The 6,782-nt window shown below is 55.5% G+C and overlaps 1 protein-coding gene and 1 pseudogene across 5 annotated transcripts in view; both read right to left on the bottom strand.

Moving 5' to 3' along the window:
• The window catches only part of Gdap2 (ganglioside induced differentiation associated protein 2), a 98,030-nt gene that overhangs the window by 54,406 nt on the left and 36,842 nt on the right, over positions 1–6,782 (bottom strand). The window lies entirely within an intron of this gene.
• Positions 1–6,782, bottom strand: part of LOC122262837 (angiotensin-converting enzyme-like) — an 11,385-nt pseudogene that overhangs the window by 4,264 nt on the left and 339 nt on the right. Inside the window, exons 2-7 of the transcript XR_015190858.1 lie at positions 6,621–6,730; positions 6,175–6,361; positions 5,719–5,904; positions 2,084–2,262; positions 1,444–1,614; positions 197–320 (exon numbers count right to left, since the gene is read on the bottom strand). The product of XR_015190858.1 is annotated as an angiotensin-converting enzyme-like (transcript). The remainder of the gene's footprint in view (positions 1–196; positions 321–1,443; positions 1,615–2,083; positions 2,263–5,718; positions 5,905–6,174; positions 6,362–6,620; positions 6,731–6,782) is intronic.

Below are 6,782 nucleotides of genomic sequence, written 5' to 3' on the forward strand. Positions count from 1 at the left end.
TTAAATTGATAGAGAAACCTCCCCACAGCCTCTCTCCCTTATACCCTCAGACATCAAGAAAACAAATAACAATAATCCCACAGAACCAACCACCCAAACAAACAAACAAATAGGCCAACAAAGACACAAATGAAAAAAATAAATAGATGGACAAATAGATAACAGAATGGTTGACATCTGAGCAACCGAAACTCACCCGGGTTGGCGGCAGCACGGAAGATGTACGGCTGGTTCTTGTACTGCATGAAGTACTGCACGTGAGACATCTCGTGGTGGATCGTCACCAGGTCCTTCTGGGTCACGTTCGTGCAGTGGTTTACATTCGGGGGAGGGAGGAGGGGGGGGGGGTCAGGGCTGGAGGTGTGGGGGGGAGGGAGGGAGGGAGGGAGGGGGTCAGGGCTGGAGGTGTGGGGGGGAGGGAGGGAGGGAGGGGGTCAGGGCTGGAGGTGTGGGGGGGAGGGTGGGAGGGAGAGAGGGAGGGGGGAGGGAGGTGTATGGGGGAGGGAGGGAGGGAGGGAGGGAGGGAGGGAAGGCAGGACGGACGGACGGCGGAAGGGTGGGAGGGAAGTATAGTGAGGGAGGAAGGGAGGGAGAGAAGGATAATGAGGGAGGGATGAGGTAAGACGGAGGGAGGGAGGGAAGGAGGCAGGGGAGGATAGTGAACGAGGGAGGAAGGGAGGGAAGGAGATGTGAGGCAAGAGGGAGGAGGTGGAATAATAAGGGAGAGAAAGAGGGAGGGAAAGGGATGAAGGCGGGGGGGAAAAATTTTTTTTTTTGTTGGGTGAAAGGGAGTAGGAGAGAAAGGGAGGAAGGGAGGAGAAGGAAGAGTGAGAGAAGGATGAAGGGGGAGGGGGAAGTAGGAGGAAGAAAGTGGGACGGAGGGGTGGGGGAGCACAGGGTTGGAGGAGGGGCGATGGGCATTCGCCTGGAAAGAAGGAAGGAAGAGGAAAGGTAGGAGGAGAAAATGAGGGAAATGAAAGAAAAAGGAAAAAAGAAAAGAAAAAACAAAAACAGAGGAAAGACAAAGAAAATAAACAGATAAACAAGGAAACAAACAATATCCATTAAATCCCATTCACTCCCCTCCCCCAAAAAAAAACAATCTTATCCCTTTATTTCCACCCGAAACCAAGCTAACCCTTGACCCCCCCCCCCCCAAAAAAAAAAAAAAAAAAAAAAAAAAAAAAAAAAATATATATATATATATTATATATATATATATATATATATATATATAATTATTTATAATAAAATAAAATAAATAAAAAAAGTTTTTTATATATATGATAATAATAATGATACTGATAATAATCATATATATATATATATAATGTATATATATATATATATATATATATATATATATATATATATATATATATATATAAATCACTACCAAACTCGCCCCCCCTCCCCCCCGGTGCACGCCTCCCCGCACCGTCACCTGAAATCGGCGCCGTCGCAGAAGTCCCATGACGACGGGTGGCAGATGACCCGCCTGGCGTCCGGCTGCCGCATGACGGAGCGGCGCCAGAAGGAGGCGGGGACCCGCGTCAGGTTGAGCGAGTAGAAGAAGCGGTCCGCCAACTCGAACATGTGCCGCGGGGTGTAGTGCTGGGGGAGGGGGGAGGGGGGGTGTTATCGTCAGTGGTGTTGTTGATCTTATTGTTATGTTGTTATGGTCGTTACGATTGTTATTATTGTTATCATAATTTTCATTTTTATCATCGTTATTGTTATATTCGTCGTAATAGCTATTGCCATTCTCCTTATCATCATTAACATCAGTATCATCATCATCATGGTTATCGTTATTATCATAATAATTCTATCTATCAATTCTATCATCTTAATTGACAGTGATATTATCATCATTACTATCATTATTTTCATGATGAGTGTCGCTTCCTGGACGAATGAAATGTCATCGTTATCATAATCACTGCTAACAATCCCTGTCATTAGTAATATTCATATCAAGACCAACCTTCACTTTTCCTAATAACTCAATAATGAACAAGAGAATAAATAGACAAATAAGAGAATAAATAAGATAAATAATAGAGTAAATCCTTCCTCCGACCTGGCGCTGCATTTCCACCCCCCGACCTCTCCTTCGTGGACGTCGATGGGTTTTCCTTCCACGCCCGGGAAACGGCATCAGGATTTGTTCGTCCCACTTCCAGTTGGAGCGCCCACATGTTCCCCACTGAGGTGGGCGGGGAGGGGGCCGCGTTGGCTCACGATGCTGCTGCCGTAGACCTAAGGGTGGGCGTGAAGTGGGTTTAGGTGGGGGAAGGATCGCTCTCTGGCGGGTTGTTGCATTCAGTATGGCATGTTTCGGGGAGGTGGTCTTTTGCTTTTAACATAAAAAAAAAAAAAAAAAAAAATAATCTCTGGACCGCTCTTCTCTCCCTGTGGTGGGGGCTGTCTAGCTTCTCCTTCTCCCTCTCTCCCCCATTTTCCTTTCTCCTTCTCATCTTATCTCCTTCTCTCCCTCTCTCCTCCCTCCCCCTTCCTCGCTTCCATCCCCCCCTTCCTCCCTCCTTCCCTCCCCCTTTCTCCCTTCCTCCCTCCATCCCTCCCCCTTCCTCCCTCCCTCCCTTTCTTCCTCCCTACCTCCCCCTTTCTCCCTCCCTCCCCCTTCCTCCCTTCCTCCCTTTCCCTTCCTCCCTCCCCTATCTCCCCCTTCTTTCGCTCCCTCCCACCCCCTTCCTTCCTTCCTCCCTCCCCCTTCCTCCCACCCTCCCCCCTCCTCCCTTCCTCCCTCCCCCCTCCTCCCTTTCCCTTCCCTCCCCCATACCCTGCCCTTTTCTCCCTGTCCTCCCCTCCCCTCCCTCCCCCTCTTCCTTTTCCCTGTGGTCCCCCCCCTCCCCTCTCCCCGTCTATTCGCTCCATCCCCCGTCCCCCCTCCCCTCTCCCTACCCCTCCCCCTCCCCCTTCCTTTTCCTCCCTTCCTTCCCCCCTCCCCCTTCCTCCCTTCCTCCCGTTTCCCTTCCTCCCCTCCCCTCTTCTTTCCTTCCCCCTCCCTTCCCTCCCTTTACTCTTCTTTTCTTTCGCTCCCTCCCTCCCCCTTCCTTCCTTCCTCCCTCCCTCCCTCCCCCTTCCTCCTTCCTTCCCTCCCCCTTCCCTGCCCTCTCCCCCCCCCCCCCTCCTCCCCTTCCTCCCTCCTCCCCTCCTGCCCTCCCCCTCCCTCCCTCCCCTCCCCCTTTCCTCCCTCCCTCCCCCCTCCTCCCTTCTCCCCTCCCTCCCCCCTTCCTCCCTTTCCCCTTTTCCCCCTCCATTTTTTTTTTTTTTTTATTATTTTTTTTTCCTCCCTCCCTCCCCCCTCCCCCTCTCTCACCCCCCCGTCTTCTTTTTTTTTTCTCTTTTTTCTTTTTTTGTATTTTTTCTACTTATCGCTCCCTCACCCTCTCCCCCTTCCTTCCTTCCTCCCCCTACCTCCCTCCCTCCCCCCCCCTCCCTTCCTCCCTCTGTCCCTCCCCCTTCCTTCCTTCCTCCCTCCCCCTTCCTCCCACCCTCCCCCCTCCTCCCTTCCTCCCTCCCCCTTCCTCCCTTTCCCTTCCTCCCTCCCCTCCCTCCCCTTTCTTTCGCTCCATCCCTCCCCCTCCCTTCCTCCCTCTGTCCCTCCCCCTTCCTTCCTTCCTCCCTCCCCCTTCCTCCCACCCTCCCCCCTCCTCCCTTCCTCCCTCCCCCTCTCTCTCTCCTTTCCCCATGGGGTTCCTATGGGCCCCCTTCCCCCCTCCCTCCCCCTTCCTCCCTCCGTCCCTCCCCCTTCCTTCCTTCCCCCTTCCTCCCTTCCTTCTCTTCCTCCCTCACCCCTTCCCTCCCATCCCTCCCCCGCTCCTCACCTTCCCTCCCCCTCGGCTCCCCCCTTCCTCCCTTTCTCCCTTTTTCCCGTCCTCCCCCACTCCCCCTCCCCCTTTCTTTTTTCTTTTTTCGCTCGCATCCCTCCCCCAGTTCTCTTCCTCTCTCTCCATCCCTCCTTCCCTTTCCCCCTCCCTCCCCTCCCCCTCCCCCTCCCCCCTCTCTCCCCCTTCCTCCTCTCCCTCCCTCCCCCCCCTCCCTTTCCTCCTCCCTTCCTCCCTCCGTCCCTCCCCCTTCCTCCCTCCCTCCCTCCCCCTCCCTTCCCTCCCTCTCCCTTTCCCCCTCCCCCTTCCCCCCTCCTTTCCCCTCCCTCACCTTCCCCCCCACTTCCCTCTCCTCTCTCCCTCCGCCCCTTACCTCCTTTCTTATCCTCCCTACCCATCTCTCCCCCTTTCTCCCTCCCTCCCCCTTCCTCCCTTTCCCTTCCTCCCTCCCCTCTCTCCCCCTCCTTCCCTCCCCCTTTTTTCGCTCCCTCCCTCCCCCTTCCTTCCTTCCTCCCTCCCCCTTCCTCCCACCCTCCCCCCTCCTCCCTTCTCCCTCTCCCTTTCCTCCCTCTTTTTTTTTTTTCTTCCCCCTCCCTCCCTCCCCCTCCATCCCTCCCCCTTCCTCCCTCCCTCCCTCCCTCCTCCCTCCCCCTTCCTCCCTTCCTCCCTCCCCTCTCTCCCCCTCCTTCCCTCCCCTTTCTTTCGCTCCCTTCCTCCCCCTTCCTTCCTTCCTCCCTCCCTCCCTCCCCCTTCCTCCTTCCTTCCTCCCCCTTCCTCCCTCCCTCCCTCCTCCTTCCTTCCTCCCTCCCCCCTCCTCCCTTCCTCCCTCCCTCCCTCCCCCTTCCTTCCTTCCTTCCTCCCCCTTCCTCCCTCCCTACCCCCTCCTCCCTTCATCCCTCCCCCTTCCTCCCTTTCCCTTCCTCCCTTCCCTCCCTCCCTCCCCCTTCTTTCGCTCCCTCCCTCCCCCTTCCTTCCTTCCTCCCTCCCCCTTCCTCCCTTTCCCTTCCTCCCTCCCCTCCCTCCCCTTTCTTTCGCTCCATCCCTCCCCCTTCCTCCCTCCATCCCCCCTCCTCCCTTCCTCCCTCCGTCCCTCCCTCCCTCTCTCCCCCTTTCCTCCCTCCCTCCCTCCCCCTCCCTCTCTCCCCCTTCCTCCCCCTCATCTCCCCCTTACTTCCTCACCTCCTCCCCCTCCCTTCCTCTCCCTCCCTCCTGCCTCCTCCCTCCCTCATCCCGCCTTCCTCCTCGCCCGTCCGTCCCTCCCCCCTCCTCCTCCCTCCCATCTCCTCCCCCCTTCCTCCCTCCATCCCTCCTCCCTCCCCTTCCCCCTCCCACTCCATCCCCCTCCCCCCCTTCCCCTCCACCTCCCCCTCCTCCTTCCTTCCTCCCTCCTTCGCTCCTTCCTTCCTTTCATCCCGGCTCCCTCCCTCCTCCCCTACCCCCTTCTTCCTTACCTCCTCTCTCCCCCTTTCCCTCCTCCTCTCCCCTCCCTTCCTCCCCTCCCTCCCGCCTTCATCCCTACCTTTTCCGCCAGCACTCCACCCCTCCCCCTTCCTCCCTTCCCTTCCTCACTCCCTCCCTCCCCCGTCCTCCCTTCCCTCCCGACCTCCCTTCCATCCCTTACCCCCCCCTCCCACTCCCTCCTCCTCCTTCCCTCTTCTCTCCCTCCTTCCTTCCCTCTCTCTCCCTTCCTCCCTCCCTCCCCCTTCCTCCCTCCCCTTTCCTCCCTCCCCCCTCCCCCTTCCTCCCTTCCCCCCCTCCCCCTCCCCTCCCTCCCCCCTTCCTCCCTCCCTCCCTCCCCCTTCCTCCCTCCCTCCCTCCCGTGACTCTCCCTCGAGCCCAGACGTCCCCCCCCCCCCTACCGACGGACCTCCCTGAGCTTCCTCCTGGCGTAGGCGTGCAGCTGCTCGTACAGGGGCTTGATCTGTTCCCAGACGGAGGCCAAGTCCTCGCGGAAGGTCTTGCTCTCGTACTGGTCCATGGACATCTCGGCCATGTTGCGGAAGCCTTGAACGAGAAAAGGGGCTTTGGAGGGGGGTTGAACACATATGTGTGTCTGTGGGTGTGTGTGATTAGTGTCTCTTGGGGACTAAGCATGACATCTAGGGTAGATGTAAATGAAGAAATTAAAATAAAAACCTATAAAGGGCGGTCCCAAAAAATTGTGGCCCATGTTGCCTAAGCTTAAGATCACGAATACGGCAAAACATCAAAACATCCTTTAACAAAATAAAACACACGGAACTTCCCCCCCTTTTCAAAAATATTCAAATGAAAAGCAAACTGACTTTTTTTTTTTTGGTTCAGGTGCTCCCCCCCAGGTTACGAAAGTATACACCAAACCGTCCTTCACCATTAGCTCTCCGCCGCCCTGTTGGCGAGTCGGACGGAACTGGCTGTACTGCGACTCTGACTCTCCCAGTCGACACTCCCGCCAGGCCTTCCACGCGGCGTGCTTCAAGGCTCTTCGTGGTTGCGCTTTTGCGGAACAGGCTTTGTTCAAGGCCTCTGAGCTGTCAGGGCGTAAAGGGGGAAACGGAAGTCATTTGGGAATAGAAAAATAAATATCAGTTTGGAGGCGATTAAAATTAAATAAATAAATAAATAAATAAATAAATAAAAAAGATGAAGACAAAGACACATCAAAACATAAACACATTTCCCCATTAGATCTTCAACCGAACAAACAAAACAAAGTTTTCAATGACTCCGCCCCTGGTTCTCTCAACGTAAGTACCACAACGCTAAACCAGAACACGTAGACCTTTTAACCTGTGTTCATGGTAAGGTCGCAAGGAAAGCGGGCCGGGATTGCGGGTGGTACAGACTGGTCGTGGAGTCTTAGATAGCGGTCCATGATTCGCGGAGATGACTCGCGTGTACTGCGAAGGAGAGCAGAGAATTTGGGGTTCAAAGTATCTTGAAATGTCTATC

Source organism: Penaeus japonicus, unplaced genomic scaffold, assembly GCF_977035675.1.
Source record: "Penaeus japonicus unplaced genomic scaffold, GWHDUDI00000001_assembly GWHDUDI00000004, whole genome shotgun sequence".
Lineage (NCBI taxonomy): Eukaryota > Metazoa > Arthropoda > Malacostraca > Decapoda > Penaeidae > Penaeus > Penaeus japonicus.